Below are 24,581 nucleotides of genomic sequence, written 5' to 3'. Positions count from 1 at the left end.
CTTTCATGTTAAGCGTGTAAACAGAGGGCTGTTGAGGAGCCAAGCAATTAATGCATCAGAGTGAAAAGGCGGAGTCACTATCATTTTCGGGCTAAAAACAGAGTTCGAGCGCGGACGAACGGGCGGCCTTCGTAAAGGAGGATTTTCGTTCTGCGACATTACCGGCCGTATATGACATGACGTAACAACACTGATGAAAGTGTGGTGAACCAGAGAGAACCAGACGCACTGGACTTCCAGTAGTGAATCAAGAACAGTGGCGACGCCACGGGATGATAGACTTTTCGTCTGTAAGGCAACACTGGATCGTACAGCTCCATCACAAGTGTTAGCACAGGCTCGGAAATTGAGAGAATTTTTTTTTCGAGTTTCCGAAGACGAGGCCCAACATGATATATCGTCATTGCAGGGAAGAAAACCTCCTTTGTGATAATATTGTTGGAGATATACTGACCAGCAGCACATACATGATTAAGAGCGAGAACGTCTTGACAAAATTCACACAATATTGCACCTTAGATGACAGAACCTTATTGGCCAAATTTCTAAGCTAAATTATTTCACATAGGACGTTTTGTCCCGGCAGCGACGATATGTTCATCGTGGGCCATTATGGGCCAGAAAATGGTGGGTTCGATGTCTTTTTTGCTTTATTTCAGCATTTTTGGCTTATTGGTCCTTTTTAGCCTTTTCATAGGTCTTATCGACTTTGTTTTGGCAACGTCAACTCTTTTCGACTACATTTTATTGTCCATTCTCAGTTTGAATCATCATTAGTTCAAATGTCACCTCTTAAACATCTTTTCTCTAGTAAATACATATAGTTGTACCATACCTGAAAAGAGAGAAAATTAAATGAAAATGAAGTTAAAGGAAAAATGAAAACAACGGGGGTAACAAATTATGTGCAGCATAAGTGTAATATTGAGTGGAGAACAAAATAGTGTGAGTGTTTCTGAAGAGGAAGATCTCACTTAATTCAAGTATGAACCCATAACATCCTTTGATGTGCAGAGAAGTTGCTCGATATTTCGCGATGTGATGTCTGTAAACCGACGAACTGGTTTTACACCTAAGAATCTGGAGATGACTATTGTGATGCACTGCAAAGTCAATTGAGGTAAGGTTTCTGCAATTCCAATTTCTGCAACCCTAGTGTGGTTATGGTTATGCTAATTTAAATTTATTTCTCCAGGATGTCCATTGCGGGTGCGGTAAATTCATTCTTGTTGGAAAAAGTATTTCATTCTAAATTTTGCAAGCACTTTTTTAACAAACATGACATTCCTTTTTTAATTATGTTAATCTAGAATTATATGCCTATACTGTCTAAATAAAAAGAAGTATTTCACTCATAATTTTTTTCACTGTATGTCGCATACCACCAGAATTTTGCATCTATAAACTTTACACTCCTTCATTTTTAATTTATTTAATTTCGTGTGGCTGTTTCTAGCCGAGTGCAGCCCTTGTAAGGCAGACCCTCCGATGAGAGGGGGCGGCATCTGCCATGTCTAGGAAACTGCGTGATATTGTGATGGAGGATAGTGTTATGTGTGGTGCGTGAGTTGCAGGAATGTTGGGGACAGCACATACACCCTGCCCCCGGGCCACTGGAATTAACCAATGAGGGTTAAAATCCCCGACCCGGCCGGGAATCGAACCCGGGTCCCTCTGAACCGAAGGCCAGTACGCTGACCATTCAGCCAACGAGTCGGACTACTCCTTAATTAAGTATGTAATTAAAACTAATATAATGAGTTAATTTGGATCGCATTTTTGGCATACCCTTTTTGGGATATTTTTAGATCTGTTTATTAGTCCTTTAATGCAATTTATAGTTCTTCAACTTCCGTGCCCTACGTTATTACAAATGTCTGCTTCCACTGTTCGACGACGCCTGCTTTGATGACGGCTTTTTACCCGCACTCCTTTGTGGCGTATTACCTATTCCATTTACTATGGACTGTAGGCGTCTCAGGTTACGATGTTTTCGTGATCACACACAGAATAGCAACAGGACGTATCTTGGAACGCGTCACACCTCAGATTGGACCACCACGATGTGAACGCGCATTAGACGATATCGTGGTGAGCAGTATAACCCTGCATGAATTGTTCAGCGTCATAGCGCCAAACGTGGTGGTGTTGAGTGCCCTTTGGTGTCACTCATGATTTCAACTGATACGTATTGGGTGCAGTATCAAAATATCCGAAAGTGAAATTAATAAAAAACAACATCGAACTATCCCCTATTAATATGTAGCCGAGATACATAAAGTAATGAGTCTCAAAATGTCTGAGAAGCTGCATAGGTGACTGGGACTTCAAACACAAACCATGTTTACGTTTTCTAGCTGGGTGCCCGTATTTTGGTACGGTGAGGGTGAATTTTTATTCAAATTATGTGAAATAGATTTTCGACTTCTTCGACGATCAGTGGCTGGAGAATCCACAAAAGCCCCTTTAACTAACTGTCATGGAAAACGATATCGAACAAAGAATGTCGTTGAAGGATGGAATTCTGATTTCAACCATTTGAAAAAATGACCTCATTCCCGCTTCAAGGAGTTAGTATCTTATTTGAAAGAAAAGGAGCTGAAACATCTGATTTTCAAATATCCAAGATGGATGTGAATCTCGAAGTTCGAAGAGAAGAAAGAGATATTGCATTTTAGACGAAAGAATCAAAAGTTCTACAGCTAAATATGAGGACGACGGAGACATCGAAACTGTTTAAGAACAATCTCTTACGTCATTAAACTGGACTGACCGAGTGAGTTGGTCGCGTAGTTTGAGACGCGTGTCTGTGAGCTTCCATTCGGGAGATGGTAGGTTCGAATACCACCATCGGCAGCCCTGAAGGTGATTTTCGACGGTTTACCATTTTCAAACCTTAATTAAGACCACGGCTGCTACCTTCCAAAGCCGAGCCTTTTACTAGCCTTGTGTCGCCGGAAGCCTCCGATGTGTTAGTGCGACGTTAAACCACTGGTAAAGAAAACAAACCTGGAATAACCTCTGGCAACATTCCGATGAAAAAAATTGTAAATATTCTTAGTGAAAAATTTGTAAATAATCAAGATTTTACATATATGACAAAGCAATAGCTGCACATAAAAAACGGAACTAGGCCCAAATCTTTTGGCCACAAGACTGTTAATATACAATAAAAAGTAGGTGCATTTAACACTGAATTAGTTGCGGGTTATTCGAGAGATGGATTATTTGCTGTAACTTGAGCTTGCTTGGTGCTAGAAGTCCATCTCCCCGTCTAGCTTCCTATCTTGGAAGTGGTGACATCTCGTAACTTTGTGACTTAAATGCAATACAAATGTCACGAGCCGCTACTAGGTTTATCTCACAGATACGACGCGAGTAACTTTTTTCATGTTTATCTCTAATGCTTTTTATTTGCTATGAATTAGCTCATTATTATTATTATTATTTGCAAAACTATATTGTGTTCAGTGAGTTGATTGACTAATCGGTAACATTACAATCTCAGGTTCCTGAAAACTGTGAAAACGAACAATTAGAGAATTAGTTTAATTGTTTCAAAAATGTCAATGTTCTTTCTCAATATTGAAGTGGATGTATGTTGTATGTTTAGTCATCAGCCCGAAGGCTGGTTGGATCCTCAACAGTTCCGCCATGAGCTGTCATCGATGGCCTAGGCATCACTGAAGAGGCGTACTAGGGAAATGAGGAGTGAGGTAGTTTCCCGTTGCTTTCCTCACCGAGACAGAAGTTACTATTACATATCAGTCTGCCAAGCCCACTGAAATGGATGCACCAACCGACCCTGTGAGCAACAGTTTCACACCATTCATAGCAGGGACTGGCTGCGTAAGGAATGGCATTACTATCATCGCTCATACCTCAGTCACTTTCATATTGTCAAAGCCAAGGTTAAGACAGAGACAGATCAATGAAAGTAACAAAATTGCTCTAGCCCATAACAGAAGACTTAGTGCAGTGTAAACACTAGGTCCCGCCAGCAAAGGCATTTGAAGTGGATATGTTGTAAATAAATATTAAAGTGCATTTTATGTTGGTTTCTATCTTCCACAAATTATACAGGAGTTGTGTGGATGGACTTAATTTCCGTACCTCTCACATACGACGCGAGTACTGATGCTACTTTTAGGAGACGCCTAATGCAGTGTTAAGAAAATGGGATTAGGTCTATCTATGCGCGGGTTAATGGTGTCCGTGGGCTTACTGACCTCCTGCCGTATTCATGTTTGTGCGAGGTGGTACGGCAGGCACAACTCAAGATTGAGGTACCATTTTTTTTTTTTTTGCTAGGGGCTTTACGTCGCACCGACACAGATAGGTCTTATGGCGACGATGGGTTAGGAAAGGCCTAGGAGTTGGAAGGAAGCGGCCGTGGCCTTAATTAAGGTACAGCCCCAGCATTTGCCTGGTGTGAAAATGGGAAACCACGGAAAACCATCTTCAGGGCTGCCGATAGTGGGATTCGAACCTACTATCTCCCGGATGCAAGCTCACAGCCGCGCGCCCCTACGCGCACGGCCAACTCGCCCGGTCAGGTACCATTTTTAGAAGAGGTTACGCAGCCTGTGTTGGTGCTAACAATTAACCTCTTCGCACCATATTGTATTACTGTGTGCTTATTATAATGATACTGTGTACTTCCAGGCAGGTTCAAATTCGGATATTTTGAGACTCGTTGTCCAGTTAGCAAACTGACTTGTTAAACAGTCCCCGGGAATTCAGATAATTTGAGATTCTGATGTTTTGAGACTCGGATATTTTGAGACGACACGACGTATTGAGGGTAATCCCACCAGCAACCGATACGTCAGGGAAGCCGTAGTAGTAGAAGTTATATTCATCCTTCACCTCACAACTGCCGCTATATTCCAGCAAAACAATGCCTAAGCACATTTTTTCATGTATGTTCGAATTTTCCTCGGAGCGCTGCAGGTATGGAATGTTACAAGACCTGCCTGTTGATCTTCTATGGAATTTCGTTGGTCGACAACAAGACCGTCAAATTCCTCCAGAAGCCAGCATCAACGGACTGTGGTGTCGTATCAAAGCAGCTTGGCAGACATCCAAGGCCTTTTTATTCAATGGCAAGTAATATAACAGCTCATGGATACTTTAAAAAATCATTCATGGATACTGGTATTAATAATATTTAGAACAAATCTTATTATATTCTCATGAATCCTTCATGGTGTTGCAAATTTCATAAATGAGGAGTGTCTGTTCCAAAGGTGCTGTTTCCACCTTAATAAAGTTGTGGGTAATGTGCAAGAAAAGGCATGCGGAACATGCTCAGGATTGGATTTGGTCTGGATTTCTCATGAAAATCAATAATATTCGACTAGTATAATGCATGTGACCGAAATTTTGCAAGCGAAAATAGCTCCTTTTGAACAGACACTACTCACATGTTCTTGCTACAGGTCTTACCCTATATTCTGTATTATTTCCTTTTCACTTTGCGTCTGTCAGAGGATAATCAATCGAGGAATAATACTGAAGTTATTCCATTTTCCTTGTCGTTAGTGTAGAAAGAAATATGAAATTAGTAATGTCGTTGATTTATACAGCGCTCATGTGATGGCATACAGCCGAACACAGATCAAAATGAAACCAACTGTGACTAAACGTATCATACAATCTATTGGATTCAATTATGCACATCACAGAGCACCTGCTGTTAATCTTGGTGCAATGTGCAAGCGACAGTTTCGGGTATAAATTCCAGGTGACACTGAGTAAGATCATACCAAACTTTTCAGCGGGAGGTAGTGGGTCACTGGATAAAGGAGTTAGTTTCAGAAGAGAAAAAATGACGAAGATTGATCAATTTTCTGAATAATTATATTTATTCTCAACGGAACTACACTACCCTGAAAAAGAAATGTGTTATGTTCATCAAGTACAGATACATTTCTTGTAAGACATAGTGGTAGATCTTCAGGTATGGGCTAGAACAAATTTGTTACTTTAATTGATCTATCTTAGTCTCATTCTTGGCTTTGACTATAATTATCCGGGCTAGATAGCTCAGACTGTAGAGTGGTGTCCTTCTGATTCCAAGTTGACGGTTTTATCCTGGCCCAGTTCGGTGGTATTTGGAGGTGTTCAAATACGCCAGCCTCGTGTAAAAGAACAAACTTTCGGCACTTCGTTACGCCATGGGTTCGGATTTATGAACGTGTCTTTCGTAATCTCGGTTTGTGGGTACATGTCAGAGGGCTTGGCTGACTTGTACGTAATAGCTCTTTCTGGCTCATTGAAGAAAGCAACGGGAAATTACATGATGCAATCACTAGATTCTCTGTGGTTCAAATCCCAGCCATATGCATGTGTACATGTGCTATTCTTAAAATGAATATGTATGTCCCTGTGATTCGGATTACACGTAAAACTGGAGATCCAATGGCTATGATCAGATCAATCATCGCAATACTGCAAACTCACTTGTTCTTCAGATGCTTTTTGGAGTATCGGAAACACGTCACAATCAGATATAATTTGATGAAAAATTTCATTAGCTGAGTACACTAGAAGTTCATTTACTTTCCCACGCTGTTCACACCGAAAAAAAGCGGAAAATGTACTCAATAGGTTCCTGCTGTGGAATGCTCCAGGTTGCTAGTCTATGAATGAAACTTTAATTAAACAGCCTGCTTGAGGAATTTCTAACTTGCCACAAGCGTCCTCATGCAATGGTAGCTAATTATCGCCACAGTTTGCATAAGACGCGTATATCTTGAACTGTTATTTAGTTCTAGAGGAGAAATTTGTGGGCCATGAATTTAAATGCAAGCACGTCTGTTGATATAATCATTGTCACGGAACTTCCAATTTTATGTGAAATTCGAACCACAGAGAGGTCGTTCTTCATTTCAAAAATCCCATGTGTATGACCAGGATTGAAGCCACTTGCCAAGCATGCACCCTTCCTCTGTACTCGTTATAGTGTTACGAAAATGTAAGCCATTAAATAGTTGTGGTAACAGTAATGTCGAATGACCTCATGGTAATCTGAACTACCTGATAGTCTTCTTAAACATGGTTAATGACGTCCAATAGAATTCACAGCACGCTACATTTCAGGCCAGAGAGAACCATGTGGTATTTCTACACTAACTTCCGTAAAAATGTATTTTTGTGGTGGCATAAAGTCGGTTGCATCATGTGAACTATTCAATGAAAGAAAATGGCTGATTATTTTTATTTTGCCTACGTTGTATCCTATGGGGATACAGTATCAATTCATAAAAGCCGACTTATCACGAAAATCTACTAACATTCATCTCACTAGTGCAGCACCCATCATATGGAGTACTGATACCAACGTCAGAATGAAGTGAATTACATACGTAAGATGATGACTATGATAACGTGGATTAACCTAAGATCCAGTGATAGGAGAACATTTAGTTTACATTATTCAGTGACGTTAAAAAATATAATTTAAAATAGTATGAATTGCTTCATTCTTGTTGTGTTTGATCAGTAATAACCTGTATTATTCTCTGTATTTAACAAAATAAAATATCAGCACGTAACTCTTACAGTGACGATAAATATGAACATTTTAATTTTCGTGTATACTCAGAATAGTTATACATTTTACTTTACTGTATAACATAACAAGTTGATAATTAATACATTAGTTATAAAATAATTATGGTACGACATGTAGACAAACTCCACGATGGAGCACCATCGAGAGCAGGGCGACTTTGTCCTCCATGGGGTTATAATGGAAGGGCAATCCTTGTGTTGGTTGATCATCAGGTGTAACAGATCATTGAAATAAAGGCCACAGACGAAATCACATCTATAATTTGAAATATTTTCGCGACATTTTTGTTATTGTTGTTCATTTTATTATTATACTAATATTATTTGCTATAATTTTTGTTCCGAGTGCATCTACAGTAGTTCTCTTCTGTTATATAGAGACGTAATATACAGTATACTTGCAGACTATTTTCCTTTGTATCACTTCCAAATCACTCATTATTTTTAAAACCTGAAGTTTTAAATATAAAATATTGTTTTTAATATATCAACTCATTTGTACACTTGCGTATGCAATTGGTTTAGGTAGTGTACACCATGAAATTAACCCTAAAAGTACTTTCCCTACTTTCCCTACTGATTTATTGGCTACATCCTTATTCAGGGGAAGTCTTCAATTTGGGCCGTGTAAGTGATTTCCGTTTACATCTTTCTAGTAATAGTTCATATCTTGCGGATCATGTTGGCTAAATGTTCAACATACCGTAATGGTCTTCTGTTCTGCGGGCCCCGAGTTCTATTCCCAACCGAAATGGCGATTTTAATAGCATTTGGTTAGTCCTTCTAGCTCGGGGCTGGGTGATTGTGTTCGTCTTAATTTACTTCTCTTCGTCTCTATACGCCTACCACACACCACAAAACAAGCAGTAGTGAATATATCACTCCACATAAGGCTGTGAGTAATTCATCCGCAGTGCCCACTCAAAGTAAAAGCAGGAAAAGATCAGGAAGGATAGGAATAAGAAGAGCATTTACTAAGTATTTAGTGGGTCATAAATCAACACCATTATCGGTAAACAAATTATATTCTCAACTTAAACCTAAATTCAAGAAGAGGCTGTCCTTTCAAAAACGTCTATAGTACCTTAAGGTATTTTACAATTCTGGCCAAGATCTTGATCAGCCATATCACCTGAATCATTGGAAATTACTTTAAAATCACACATATTGTATTTACATGGAACACATTAGTGTAGTACTACTATTAAAAGAATGTACTTGTAGTTTTATTTAACAGGCCTGCAATTTGATACACTCTAGGTAGTGACGCTGGAAGGAAGTTGCTGAAGTGAGAATCATTACTACTCTCAGACACTATTAAAATTATCGAAGCATTTTTTATAATCAGTTTCAAGATTCTTTCCTTTTCCTTGTAAATATACAATATACTTTTAACATCACTATTATCCAGATTACTTTCTAGAGACATCCACTTACAACGTACAAATTGTTCAAGCAATGGAATACACCATTTCAAGTATTCATAGTCTGATTCAGACCAAAGAAAAATACCTTACTCCAGTAAATCATTAACCTCTTAATCAGAACTTAGTTTTCTGGCACTTTCCAAGAAACTTTTTAATTTTTTAAACTAATGAATTTTTCTTGCAGTCTGTTTAGGAGGACTTAGTATAATGTCTCAAAAATTTCCACTATTTCAGTAACAATATTTTCCTCTCTTTCTATTTCATCGCAGACTTTAAATGCCTTACGTAGGCTTCCCCTAACCTATATGCAATAAATGGTGGTAGAATCTTGGGTGGTTTACACAAAGATAGGAAATAAGACTTCAGTAGAGAGGCACTTTTCTAACCCTCCATCCATTTAGTTGTGCTATGAGAGAGAGGTTTCTTATAATTTGCCATCTAATGCACAGAAATACTTTAACTCCTTCTGAATGAGTTACCGGAGCGGTTCAAATCACGTAGCTGTGAGCTTGCATGCATTTGGGAGATGGTGGGTTCAAACTCTACTGTCGCCAGCACTGAAGATGACTTTCCGTGGTTTCCTGTATTCTCACCTGCTAAATTAAGACCACGACCGCGGTTTTTTCATTCCTAGGCCTTTCATATCATTGATTCGCTGAAAACGTTTCATTTGACCACTCCTACAGTATAAATGCGGAAAATAATTATACAACATGAAAATTAAACTCTCACTCAAACGAAGAGATAAAAAACCAACTCAGTATTGTATAACATTGTGGAAAATATAACCTGGACAGTCCACACATATTAAATTTTCATTTTAAAGACATTTTAATATTCTGTATGCATTATTCCCTTCCTTGAAATATACACCTCCAGAGTAAATATATTCTTTATCCCTTGTATAAGAACAAGGCCATAATTTAGTAGAGTTTGTATTACATAGCAAACTATAGTCTCCGATATTTTGCTTGGGCCTGATTTCGGCTTCTGCAAGCCCATATTAATTAAAATACTGAATGGCAATGCGTGTGTCCATGGTTGCTCGCAACAGTAGATACGGTATACCAAAACAATACATTCCATTTTAACATTATGCAATAATATCTAATGCGTGAGGAGGAATTACACGACTAATAACACACTCAGTTTTTGTTCTCGCCACTGACATTTTTCCCTACATTGAAATCGTAGAATATGGCTGATTTTAATATCGGTGTGCACTTCTTTGATCGGTAGCCAGAAGGAACAACGAAGAAGGTTCAAAACCTTATCCAGCAAGGAACCGAAGAGCTAATCCTGAAGTTGAAGGAATATCTATCCTAGACGTAGCCTGCAAAATTGAAGGCTTTTCTTATGTTTTTGGTTAGCCAAATGCTCCAGATCTTGTCTAAGTGTTTAATACAAGAAATAAAATATTGCTATGACTTGCCTTTTCGTGTTATTAAATATAGTGATTTGTTACTTATTATGTATTTATTCCATGATCCGAAATGAAACAATCATTAACGGTACAAGATAAGATATACTTTTACATTTATTTGAAACAGTTTCCGAATTCGTCAATTTTACATTCATCTTCAAATTTTTATATCTTCCCTTTTTTATCTCTGTACATTTTATGCGCGTACCTGAATTTCGATTACCGTTTCTGGCGCTCTGAAGGAATAATATCTAACGTGGACGTGGTCGAGGAAGAAAGACGTTACAGGAGAACACGTCATACAGCCTGCGAGAATACGGAAACGGATCAAGGTTTACTAGCTATCAGTGAGCAAAGACTTGATGCTGCTGCCACCTACAAGAAAATTACCTTAAAAGGGCGTCAACACAGATAATTACAAACTACAGGGCATAAAATTTGCGAGAAAGATGTATCACGATTTTTTCGTAAATCCATTTATATACACTATCCAGTGCAGAGGTTCTTTGCATAATCCAATGATCTCCTGTAGACAAGGTTTTTCGTTATCAGATAACATTCCGAATGAAAAGTAGATGATGTGCAATTCCTTCAACGATATGAGCAACATTGTGGGTTTCCCACGTCTAAGTCGGGCACGTTCCTCGTTAGTACCGAGGTTACGAGGTTACGCCAAGCGTCCCCATGGCCTTTGCGTTTGGTATCCGTTAGACCATTAAGAGTCAGAACAGGTGCTCAAGGAATTATATTAAAAATACCTTGGTGTTACGATAGTGCCGACCAAGTAAAGCCAAGGCACAGTATTTGAAAAAATGCACCAACTTACGAGGGCTGTCAAGAAAGAGTGACAACGTAGTGCAGACATTCGCAAGAGATCGGACAAATCCAAGTAGGATGTGGGAGTGGTCAGGTAGCGCTGTTGTTGATGTGTAGTGTGCACTTGACGGGCATTCAGTTGGGAGTGTTGTAACTGTGTGGCATTGAAGTGAAGAGTGTCGATTGCATTACTCTAAAGCACGTCTTCAAAAGGTGACCAGCGTTCGTGGATTAACATCGAGGTTGCTCGTGGTAAAAATGCATCAGAATGTAATCGAGAATTACGTGAAGCCAGTGGCGAGAACGCATTGCAGTATAGTACCGTTGCACGATGGTTAAAGGCGATTCGTGCGGGTCGGAACGAGGCTGCGGATTTGCACCGCACTGGTCAGCCGCCCATTTCTCAAGATCAGACTGACGTCGTGAGTGATCCCATTTCTGTTGACCATCAATGGACTGTTCGGGAGTTACCCGTAGAGGTTGGTCTCATTCATCAAGCGGAGTGGCAAATACTGAAGAAATGTCTTAACGTGAGGAAAATTACGTCCCGTTGGGTTCCACATCAACACACGGACGTTCAGATATGGCACCGGTATGCACTGGCTGATACCGCAACGAAGGATACGCATTTCTGCTGCGTAATGTCACCATTGATGAGACGTGGGCAGGACCCTATGTGTCTGAATTAAAGGGTCAGTCGAATGAACGGCGTCACCCTGATTCGCTACGTCCACATAAATTTCGACAGGAACGCAGTCGGGTGGAGCTTGTGCTGATTGTGGCATACAACTACGAGGTCGTTACTCTTACGCATGATGTGCCTGACGGAGAAACCTTCAGCAGTGACTGCTATTGCCGATTTCTAGAGTGACATCTGCGTCCAGCTATGCGACGCAAACTTCACGTTTCTTGCGAGACGATCGCCGTCGTTGTCATGTTACAAAGAATTTGGTGGTGTGAATAAAAATGAATCTAAGCGAGTGAGCGTGTGCTCGCTGAGTGCCTGAGTGTCTCCCTGCCGATGAGCTTCCACTCAGCATTTGCGGTGCATAAAAATATAGAGCGGAAGCACAGCGTACACCCAAGTGTCTGGAGCAGCCACTCAGTGTCACTGATCAAGGTCGTGCACGTGGCATGTATATAACACCTTAGACTGTGATAACACGTCGATGACTTCCGGGTAGTTCAATGCTTAACATGGCAGACGACAGTGTGGAATTCCAGTTCGCTTTTATCTCCATTTTAAAGGAACATAGAATTATGTTTTCAAAGTTACAGTTACCGGATAAGGAGCACAAGAAAACAAGTGCAATAAATGCAGTTCACTGTGAGCTACTCGCTGAATTTAACTTAAACATTTCCGTCTAACAACTGTCTGATTGGCTGAATGGTCAGCATTGAGGCCTTCGGTTCAGAGGGTCCCGGCTGGGTCGGGGATGTTAATCGCCTCTGATTAATTCTTCTGCCCCGGGGTCTGGGTGTTTGTGTTTGTCCCAACACTTTCCCCTTCATATTCGCACAACACACTATGCTACCAACCATCACAGAAACACGCAATAGTGATTACATCCCTCCAGGAAGAGCATCCGGCCGTGAAACAGGGCAAAATCCACATGTGCGACACAATTCGCACCCAGGACCACACAGAGGTGAGAAAAGCGGTAGAAGGAGAAGAAGAATGTCCGTCCAAGTGTTGGTAAAAAATTTCAAAACCTGAAAACGAGACTGAAATATAAAGTAGAATTAAAGCGTACGGGGAAACAAATGCATATCAAAAAATAATGGGAGAAGCGGCTGATGAATCTGATGCAGGGGGGGGGGGGGAAGAACCCTACCGTCGGTCGTTTGAAAAGTAGGAAATCATAGCCTGAATAGTACGACATTAATAAATTGAGGAAAATTGTAGGCCTATAACGTAAATAACAAACATTAATTATGATGAAAATGATATATTGACAATTGAATGAAATTTTTAAGGAGCCAGATCTGCAGGACCGGATGAGTTGGCCATGCGGTTAAGGGCGCGCAGCTGTGAGCTTGCATCCGGGAGATAGGCGGTTCGATTCCCACTGTCAGCAGCCTTGAAGATGGTTTTCCGTGGTTTCCCATTTTTCCACTAGGCAAATGCTGGGGTTGTACCTTAATTAAGGCCACGGCCGCTCCCTTCCTACTCCTACCCCATTCCTATCCCATCGTCGCCATAAGACCTATCTGTGTCGGCGTGACGTAAACAAGTTGTAAGATCAGCAGAAGTTGTCATCCCTTCGACTTCCTACAGAGGCATCATAATTCTGCAAACATCGGAGTTTCTCCAAATTCGGGAGTCATAGGCAGAGTCAGGCCATGATACATATATACTGGTTGAATGTCCGGCTCCATGGCTAAATGGTTAGTGTGCTGGCCTTTGGTCACAGGGGTCCCGGGTTCGATTCCCGGTAGGGTCGGGAATTTTAACCATCATTGGTTAATTTCTCTGGCACGGGGGCTGGGTGTATGTGTCGTCTTCATTATCATTTCATCCTCATCACGACGCGCAGGTCGTCTACTGGAGTCAAATCAAAAGACGTGCACCTGGCGAGCCGAACATGTCCTCGGACACTCCCGGCACAAAAAGCAATACGCCATTTCATTTCACTGGTTGAATTCTTCCTTTTCATTGCAAGTGACCTGTACATTCATGCTAGGGATGCCTTTTCTGTAAATGTAGTCATTCCCATGAACATGTGGCTTCTGAATTTGTACATGAGTACAGTCTACAGTTCCAACAGCTCAAACGTTCTTGCCACTTCGCCTGTGCTTCCTGCATCTAAGCAACATTTGCTGGAATTTTATCTAATAATCTGCTTTCATTTCTGTTCATGTCAAAACCTGCGAAAATGTATTTGACACAGATCTCCGAGATTTCTTCACCAACTCCACTCAGAAACCCAGGGTCACCAACATAACGCAAGAAGATTTATATTTTTTCTTCATTTGTTAGTGCACCACCTCTTGTTTCTTTGGAGTGCCCAAGGAAATGCTCCGCAAACCATTCAGCATGCTCCTTGAAACTCCACAGCCTGTTTTCAGTCATCTGACCGGGTCAGGAATGGAATGAATGAAGCGGTGAGGATAGGAATCGTGCTGGCTGCCAAAGCCTGTCGCACTCCTCTGGGGCAATGATTAATGACTGACAGATGAAATATATCGATATTGGAAAGTGCTGCTGGAATGAAAGATGACAGGAAAAACTGTAGTACCCAGAGAAAAACCTGTCCCGCCTCCGCTTTGTCCAGCACAAATCCCACATGAGTGGCCGAGATTTGAACCACGGAACCCAAAGGTGAAAGGCCGGCGCGTTGCCGTCTGAGCCACGGAAGCTCTTCAGCATGCTCCTTACTGGACCTTTATAAACACTCTATAATCAAGTTGAGATGATTCTCTGCGAAGTTTATATAATTTTATTTTCCGATCAACCACCACCATTACCTCTGCCATGGTATTGAACTTGACACTATCTTTTGGAGTCACCTACTGAGTTAGCTCAAGGAAACATGAGCAGGCGCTTACCGGAAAGAGTGCCTGCTTTATCTTTATTCACCAGAAATCTGGAGCGACCACTCTGCTACTCGAGCGACTGGAGTGTGTGCTCAAGGTCACAGGTCTGCTGTGAATGACTGCTTCCGACAGGCGGTTTTTATTCACCTCATTGCGAGTGCCTGCTCTAAATTCGCGAGTAAAGAGTGCATGCTCATTTTTATTCACACCACCCAATGTCAAGTTCTTATTGTAATGGTGACATTGAGAGGTCTTGGGACACCCTCCGTATTCACCGGACATGAGTTCTTGTGACTTCGGCCTGTTTCGGAAAATGAAGGAAACCCTCCGAGGCCGCTAAGTTTCTGAGGTGACATCTGTACTCTGCGCAGTAGAGCTGTCCGTCGCTTTCATCAACAGAGAGCACCTTTCCAACGGTCCCCAACGGCTTCCGGACATTTAGAAAATGACAATAGACTTTGTGGCTTACTACATTGGAGGAATGTAACGCAGTTGTACTTGTAATTTACTTAAATATTGCGTACTGTCAATATTCTCTTGGATTCCTCCAGACAGGTTATTAGACTGTGGCGTCTAAGAAGCTTGTAGTTCTACGTGACTGTTGATGTTTGGATTTTAGCAACGCAACATCCAGTTTTACGTGTAATCTGAACTACACTTTAAAAATTCCACATGTTCCGGCAGAGATTCAAACCACAAGAGCCCTGATGTGAATCCGGTAACAATGTCACTCGCCATGACCCAACCCACCTCCATCAGGGAGATCGGACGTCTCATTTTTAACGGGACTGTTCCTTTTATCGTTGTGTGTCCGGTTATGCCGCCAAACTTTTAACGGACGCCAAAAATCGCTTTTTTCTTTACTGGGCAGAAACTTGATTTTTTTTATTCCCTCCATTTTGTGTCATTTTGGTCTAATTCATTTTTGTACTTTTCTTACTGAGGTCTAGATGGGACTCAAATGGTTAAGGAGCTACCGCCAGGGAGCAGCTTTAACACTTGGCGTGGCGAGCTTGCTCCATTGCGTTCCATTGCTTGTCGTTCGTTTTGTTCGAGATACACGTGCGTATAAATATGGAGAAAATAAAGGCTTCTTTCTCCAAAACTCTGAAAGAAGCGTTTCCTTTCTTGAAGGAAAACACATTATCTGCGAAGGTGGAATGTACTTTACGTTGTTCAGTGTTTCCATTGAGCATATAGGACGTGCCGATATCACACAGCACATTAAGGAAAAGAAGAAGAAGAGCACTTTGACAGTTTCCACGAGAACTTTCAGTAGCATAAGTTCCATTGTAAGTACGAATACAAACTCAGGAAGATCAATGTATCGCTGTTGAAGAAGTGCTGTTTGCGTTTCATACTACAGAACAGAACCATTCTTTCCGTTCAATGGTCTGGCCAGCTCTTATAATCAAATAAATATTTGAGAAGAAATTCACGTGTTCCAGGACAAAGTGTGAGTCGATTTTAGTGAACGGTTTATCGTCGAATTCAATGCATGGAGTGCAATCAGAACTTAAAATGCTAAGCATGTTTCTATGACGGTTGATGCATCAAATTACAAAATCTTCAAATTGATGCTGATTCTAGTTAGGTATTTCATTCCTACGAAAGGTGTCCAGTGTAAAGTAATCAGTTTTCAGAACGTTGGTGGAAAAACAGCATAATTATTAGCTACTTATGTTCTGCACATTAAAAAAATATCATTTAATTGACAAGTTAGTCGCGTTTTGTGCAGATTACTGTGACACTAACTTTGGCGGGCATAAGATGGGCGGAACAAACAACGTTTATTCTAAACTGAATATTGTGCTCAATATGAAAATTCAAGGCCTTGGTTGTGCAGCTCATGTGGTACACAATGATGTACAGACCAGTGCAGACTTTTCCTCTTTAACATAGAGCGGTAGTGAATAAAATATTTCAATATTTTCACATTTATAACGTGCATGTTGAGGAACTGAAATTATTTTGTGATTTTGTTGCTACTGAGTGTGAGCTTGTTCTGGGCAGTGTTAAAACTAGTTCATATTCATTGTTTCCAGGAGTTACAAGAATTATTGATGAACCTCTAAAGACTTATTTCATATCTCAAGATAGGTGTCCTACATTGCTGAGGCAGATATTTTGAGAACCCACAGGAGTAGTATAATAGGGGGGTTCTGCCGCCTCCTCCTCCTCCCGCGGCGCGGGAAATTTGAATTCTGGCGGGAAATTTGAATTCTGGCGGGAAATTTGAATTTTGGCGCGAGATTTGAATTTGTAAACAAAGCCACGTGCTTTTTGACAGCTGTCATCGACAACAACGCATCGCTAACCTCACTGCTGCAATCTTGCCGGGCCTAAACCTCAGTAGTGCCAACTTAACCTAACTAGCGCGAGGTAAACAAAGCCACGTGTTTTTGGACAGCCACGTGCTTTTTGACAGACAACAACGCATCGCTAACCTCAGTACTGCCATCTTGACGGGCCTAAACCTCAGTGGTACCAACTTAACCTAACTAGCATGAGGTAAACAAAGCCACGTGTTTTTCGACAGCCACGTGCTTTTTGACAGACAACAACGCATCGCTAACCTCAGTACTGCCATCTTGACGGGCCTAAACCTTAGTGGTACCAACTTTACCTAACTAGCGCGTGGTAAACAAAGCCACGTGCTTTTTGACAGCCACGTGCTTTTTTGACAGCTGTCATCCGCCATCTTTAAACACTGTGCTGCCCTCTTTAGATGTAAAATTCGTCACCTGTCATCGGCAGTGCTGCCATCTTGACGGGCCTAAACGTTAGTGCTACCAACTTAACCTCACTAGCGTGAGATAAACAAAGCCACGTGCAGCTGTCATCCGCCATCTTTAATCACAGTGCTGCTCTCTTTAGCTACTTACCTTTGAAATGTGGTGGCGGATAATTTGAAAAATGCTTTTTGACAGCAGCCATCTTTGAGCACCGTGCTGCCCTCTTTAGCTACTTACCTTTGAAATGTGGTGGCGGTAAATTCCACGTGCTTTACAAACCTATATGCTTTTCTGACAGCTGTCATCCGCCATCTTTAATCCAGAGAGAACAGTGCTGCAATCTTTGTGGTGGCGGCAAATTCCACGTGCTCTTGTTTGGAAACAATTCAACATGCTTTTTTGACAGCTGTCAACCGCCATCTTTAATCACCGTGCTGCCCTCTATGTGGTGGCGGTAAATTCCACGTGCTTTACAAACCTATATGCTTTTCTGACAGCTGTCATCCGCTATCTTTAATCCAGAGAGAACAGTGCTGCCCGGTGGCGGCAAATTCCACGTGCTCTTGTTTGGAAACAAAGCCGTGTGCAGCTGTCATCCGCCATCTTTAATCAACAGAGCACCGTGCTGCGGGCATTTCGTCAGTTGTCATCCGCCATCTTTAATCCACAGAACACCGTGCTGCCCTCTTTATGGCTACTACCTTAAGCACGTAGTAGCGGGCAATTTGAAAAGTTCTGTTACCTATCATCCGCCATCTTTGAGCACCGTGCTGCCATCTTTAGCTAGATACCTTTGAAATGTGGCGGCGGATAATTTGAAAAAATGCTTTTTGACAGCAGCTATCTTTGAGTACCGTGCTACCCTCTATGTGGTGGCGGCAAATTCTACATGCTTTACAAACCCACGCGCTTTTTTGACAGCCATCATCCGCCATCTTTAAGCAACAGAGTACAGTGCTGCCCTCTTTGTTGTGGCGGCAAATTCCACGTGCTCTTGTTTGGAAACAAAGCCATGTGCAGCTGTCATCCGCCATCTTTAACCAACAGAGCACTATGCTGCCATCATGCGGGCAATTTCGTTAGCTGTCATCCGACATCTTTAATGAACAGAGCACCGTGCTGCCCTCATGCGGGGTAATTTCGTTAGCTGTCATCGGCCATCTTTTAATGAACAGAGCACCGTGCTGCTCTCTGTATTAGCGGGTAATTTGAAAAGTTCTGTTAGCTGTCATCCGCCATCTTTGAGCACCGTGCTGCCATCTATGTGGTGGCGGCAAATTCCACGTGCTTTACAAACTCACGCGCAGCTGTCATCCGCCATCTTACATCGCAAACCTCAGTGCTACACTCTTTAGTTGAAAAATGGTGGTGGATAATTTAAAAAGAATAATTCTACAGCAGCCATCTCTCGACGCTAATTGCACAAGATGGTGGCTATACATGACTCCTTAAAGGTTCTTATGCAAGATGATCGCTATACATAGACGCCCTTGGGATGCTTACGCAAGATGGCGGTTATACAAGGCTCCTTATGAGACACCCTAGGGATGCTTGCGCGAGATGGTGGTTGCTCTTATGAGGCGGCTTAAGGATCCTTGGCTAGAGACGCCCTAAGGATGCTTGCGCAAGATGGCGGCTATACATAGCTCCTTATGAGACAGCCAGTACTCGATACAACATGTGATCAGAACATTGATTGATGTGTTCAGAACACAAAATAAGTAGAATCGAACACTGTACTCGATACAACATGTGATTAAAACATTGTCTGGTGTGTTCAGAACACTACATAAGTAGAATCGAACGCTGTACAACATGTTAGGGGATACCTTTGTTTAGATTGAAACATAACAAGACTAGAATTGAACACTGCACTCGATGTCGTTACATGTGATCAGAACAATGATTGATGTGTTCAGATCACTAAACAAGTAGAACCGAACACTGTACAACATGTTAGGGGATACCTTTGTTCTAAGAAGATCAGATTGAAACATAACAAGACTAGAATTGAACACAGCACTCGATACAACATGTAATCAGAACATTGATTGATGTGTTCAGATCACTAAACAAGTAGAACCGAACACTGTACAACATGTTAGGGGATACCTTTGTTTAGATTGAAACTAACAAGACTAGAATCGAACACTGCACTCGATGTCGTTAACCTTAACATGTGATCCGATACAACATGTTAGGGGATACCTTTGTCCTAAGAACCGAACACTGTACAACATGTTAGGGGATACCTTTGTTTAGATTTAAACTAACAAGACTAGAATCGAACACTGCACTCGATGTCGTTAACCTTAACATGTGATCCGATACAACATGTTAGGGGATACCTTTGTTCTAAGAAAATTAGATTGAAACATAGCAAGCCAAGAATCGAACACTGTAAGAACATTGTTTGATGTGTTCAGTACAACTTCAATGATTTACTTAGTGTAAAACACACACTGTGCACATATCTCATAGCTATCTCAAATCAAAAAAACACACTGTGCACATATCGCATAGCTAACACTTCAAATGATTTGCTTAGTACGAAAATAAAAAAAATCTATACCGCGTAGCTAACTCGTTCATCGCACTGCTAAGACGCTTAGTAATTGCGAATACACTCATACGAAAATCAAGAAAGCACACTGCGTAGCCAACTTTCTCGGCTCACTCGCTTAGTAATTGCAACACTGATACACACACGGATAAGAATGTTGCGAGATACTACATACTTACATATTTTTTAAGGGGGGTGAAAGATCATAAATTATATGTACACATGTTGTCTCCTCCAAGTTGTAACATGAAATAGACGCAGTACTGCGAGTTTCCGCTCTAGCTGGCGAACGGAAGTAGCATGATATCACAGCAAAAAAAAATACGCGTGAGCTTGCAAGTCAGACACAATGATGGATACCGCGATTCAAATCCTGGCAACTTATGCCGTCGGGAAGGGCATCCGGCTAGATCATGTAATGACGATCGCGCAGGCTCCTCGCCTAGCATTTGCTATTTCTTACAGCTTCCAGTTCGAACCCGCTATCTTCCGAAGTAGTGAGAATGATTGAAGAGTGTTGAGTGTGATTCATTTGTCGGATGGAGGCGTTAAGCTGTGTGCAGGCTTCTTCGGTAGGAGTAGGCTATGTCGGGATATCTAGTTATCGATTTAAAATCCTAGTCAGGAAGGGCAACCGGTCGTATAAAACTATGGTGTATGATCTAAGAGGCGGGGTATGCAAAAAAAGCCAGCATTAAGTAAGGGCTGTTGATAGGGGGCGTTAAACCTTGTGCAGGCTCCTTCGAAAATGATTTTGAGTACAAGACGTTGAGGGTGATTCATCTGTCGGATGGAGGCAATAAGCCTTGTGCAGGCTTCTTCGGTAGGAGTAGGCTATGTGTCGGTACCGGGATATCTAGTTATCGATTTAAAATCCTAGTCAGGAAGGGCAACCGGTCGTAAAACTATGGTGTATGATCTAAGAGGCGGGGTGTGCAAAAAAGCCAGCAATAACTAAGGGCTGTTGATAGGGGGTGTTAAACCTTGTGCTGACTCCTTCGAAAATGATTGTGATTACAAGAGTGTTGAGGGTGATTCATCTGTCGGATGGAGACAATAAGCCTTGTGCTGGCTTCTTCAGTAGGAGTAGGCTATGTGCCGGTACCGGGATATCTAGTTATCGATTTAAAATCCTAGTCAGGAAGGGCAGCCGGTCGTAAAACTATGGTGTATGATCTAAGAGGCGGGGTGTGCAAAAAACCAGCATTAAGTAAGGGCTGTTGATAGGGGGCGTTAAACCTTGTGCAGGCTCCTTCATCAGGAGAAGCCTACATGCCGGCACCGCGCAGGCTCTTTCGATAGGGGTGTGCTATATGCTGACACTGTGTGTGTTTTAACCTCTCCGTACAATCATGATATTTTACGTTAGGAACTTACATAGGCTAAATGCTACACATTCCGTGGCAGAGCCGGGAATCGAACTCGGACCTCCGGGGGTAGCAGCTAATCACACTAACTACTACACCACAGAGGAGGTCTGTTTCAGTTTTACAGAACAGAATATTTTACAACCTTAATTGGTACTGTGTTTTAACCTCTCCGTACAATCATAATATGTTAAGAGCTCACATGGGCTGAATGCTACTCAGCTAAGAAGACGTTCGTGAGTTACAAGTCGCTTATCAGCACACCGTGTCTTCGTTCAAGGTTACTACTACAGATGGAAGATACGTGTACAATTTCAGCTAACACATGCATTCCGCGGCTCGCTCAGAATGACTGCGTCGATACAACTTCAAAGACTGTAGAACAAAAAAAATGTAACCCATAGCCTACAGTTTAGTTTAGTGTGCATGCCTCTCACCCGGTAGTCTCGGGTTCGATTCTCTTAGGGTTAAAAATATGTTTTACAGAGTTTAAATCGCAAGAATTTGTTGAGTTACCCTTCCTGACGCAAAACTGGCAGTATCTAGCCTCTTACATCATACACTATAGTTTTCAACCGGTTGCCCTTCCTGACGTGAAAGAACTCGGATTAAGAATCTGTTTTGTTTTAAGACTAGTTGCCCTTCCTAAAGCAAAACTGGTAGCATCTAACCTCTTACATCATACACTATTGTTTTCGACCGGTTGCCCTTCCTGACGACAAAGAACTCGGATTGAGAATCTAACACGAGAATCGGGGATTTACTGCTAGATGCTCTTCTTAGATTTTAAATCGCTGTATCACGAACTATTGTTTTACATCCGGATGCCCTTCCTGACGCAAAACTAAGATTTTAAATCGCAAGAATTTATTGAGTTACCCTTCCTGATGCAAAATTGGCAGTATCTAGCCTCTTACATCATACACTATTGTTTTCGACCGGTTGCCCTTCCTGACGTCAAAGAACTAGGATTAAGAATCTGTTTTACAACTTGAGAATCGGGGATTTACAGCTAGATGCTCTTCTTAGATTTTAAATCGCTGTATCACGAACTATTGTTTTACAGCCGGATGTCCTTCCTGACACAAAACTAAGATTTTAAATCACAAGAATTTGTTGAGTTACCGTTCCTGACGCAAAACTAGCAGTATCTAGCCTCTTACATCATACACTATTGTTTTCGACCGGTTGCCCTTCCTGACGTCAAAGAACTCGGATTAAGAATCTGTTTTACAACTTCTAACACGAGAATCGGGGATTTACAGCTAGATGCTCTTCTTAGATTTTAAATCGCTGTATCACGAACTATTGTTTTACAGCCGGATGCCCTTCCTGACGCAAAACTAAGATTTTTAAATCACAAGAATTTGTTGAGTTACCCTTCCTGACGCAAAACTGGCAGTATCTAGCCTCTTACATCATACACTATTGTTTTCGACCGGTTGCCCTTCCTGACGTCAAAGAACTAGGATTAAGAATCTGTTTTACAACTTCTAACACGAGAATCGGGGATTTACAGCTAGATGCTCGCCGGATGCCCTTCCCGACGGCATAAGTAGCCAGGATTTGAATCGCGGTATCCATCATTGTGTCTGACTTGCAAGCTCACGCGTATTTTTTTTTGCTGAGATATCATGCTACTTCCGTTCGCCAGCTAGAGCGGAAACTCGCAGTACTGCGTCTATTTCATGTTACAACTTGGAGGAGACAACATGTGTACATATAATTTATGATCTTTCACCCCCCTTAAAAAACATGTAAGTATGTAGTATCTCGGAACATTCTTATCCGTGTGTGTATCAGTGTTGCAATTACTAAGCGAGTGAGCCGAGCGAGTTGGCTACGCAGTGTGCTTTCTTGATTTTCGTATGAGTGTGTTCGCAATTACTAAGCGTCTGAGCAGTGCGATGAACGAGTTAGCTACGCGGTATAGATTTATTTTTATTTTCGTACTAAGCAAATCATTTGAAGTGTTAGCTATGCGATATGTGCACAGTGTGTGTTAATCATTGAAGTTGTACTGAACACATCAAACAATGTTCTTACAGTGTTCGATTCTAGGCTTGCTATGTTTCAATCTAATTTTCTTAGAACAAAGGTATCCCCTAACATGTTGTATCGGATCACATGTTAAGGTTAACGACATCGAGTGCAGTGTTCGATTCTAGTCTTGTTAGTTTAAATCTAAACAAAGGTATCCCCTAACATGTTGTACAGTGTTCGGTTCTTAGGACAAAGGTATCCCCTAACATGTTGTATCGGATCACATGTAACGACATCGAGTGCAGTGTTCGATTCTAGTCTTGTTAGTTTCAATCTAAACAAAGGTATCCCCTAACATGTTGTACAGTGTTCGGTTCTTAGGATAAAGGTATCCCCTAACATGTTGTATCGGATCACATGTAACGACATCGAGTGCAGTGTTCGATTCTAGTCTTGTTAGTTTCAATTTAAACAAAGGTATCCCCTAACATGTTGTACAGTGTTCGGTTCTACTTGTTTCGTGATCTGAACACATCAATCATTGTTCTGATCACATGTAACGACATCGAGTGCAGTGTTCAATTCTAGTCTTGTTATGTTTCAATCTAAACAAAGGTATCCCCTAACATGTTGTACAGCGTTCGATTCTACTTATGTAGTGTTCTGAACACACCAGACAATGTTTTAATCACATGTTGTATCGAGTACAGTGTTCGATTCTACTTATTTTGTGTTCTGAACACATCAATCAATGTTCTGATCACATTTTGTATCGAGTACTGGCTGTCTCATAAGGAGCTATGTATAGCCGCCATCTTGCATCCGCCATCTTGAGCAAGCATCCTTAGGGCGTCTCTAGCCAAGGATCCTTAAGCCGCCTCATAAGAGCAACCACCATCTCGCGCAAGCATTCCTCATAAGGAGCCTTGTATAACCACTATCTTGCGCAAGCATCCCAAGGGCGTCTATGTATAGCGATCATCTTGCATAAGCACCTTTAAGGAGTCATGTATAGCCACCATCTTGTGCAATTAGCGTCGAGAGATGGCTGCTGTAGAATTTTTCTTTTTAAAATTATCCGCCACCACATAGAGTGTAGCACTGAGGTTTGCGATGTAAGATGGCGGATGTCAGCTGCGCGTGAGTTCGTAA

The 24,581-nt window shown here is 41.5% G+C and overlaps 1 protein-coding gene across 1 annotated transcript in view; it reads right to left on the bottom strand.

Moving 5' to 3' along the window:
• LOC136863838 (uncharacterized) overlaps window positions 1-24,581 on the bottom strand; it is a 610,195-nt gene that overhangs the window by 182,391 nt on the left and 403,223 nt on the right. The gene's annotated exons all lie outside the window — the stretch shown is intronic.

This window comes from Anabrus simplex, chromosome 2 (genome assembly GCF_040414725.1).
Source record: "Anabrus simplex isolate iqAnaSimp1 chromosome 2, ASM4041472v1, whole genome shotgun sequence".
Lineage (NCBI taxonomy): Eukaryota > Metazoa > Arthropoda > Insecta > Orthoptera > Tettigoniidae > Anabrus > Anabrus simplex.
This window is presented reverse-complemented; position numbering and strand designations above follow the sequence as displayed.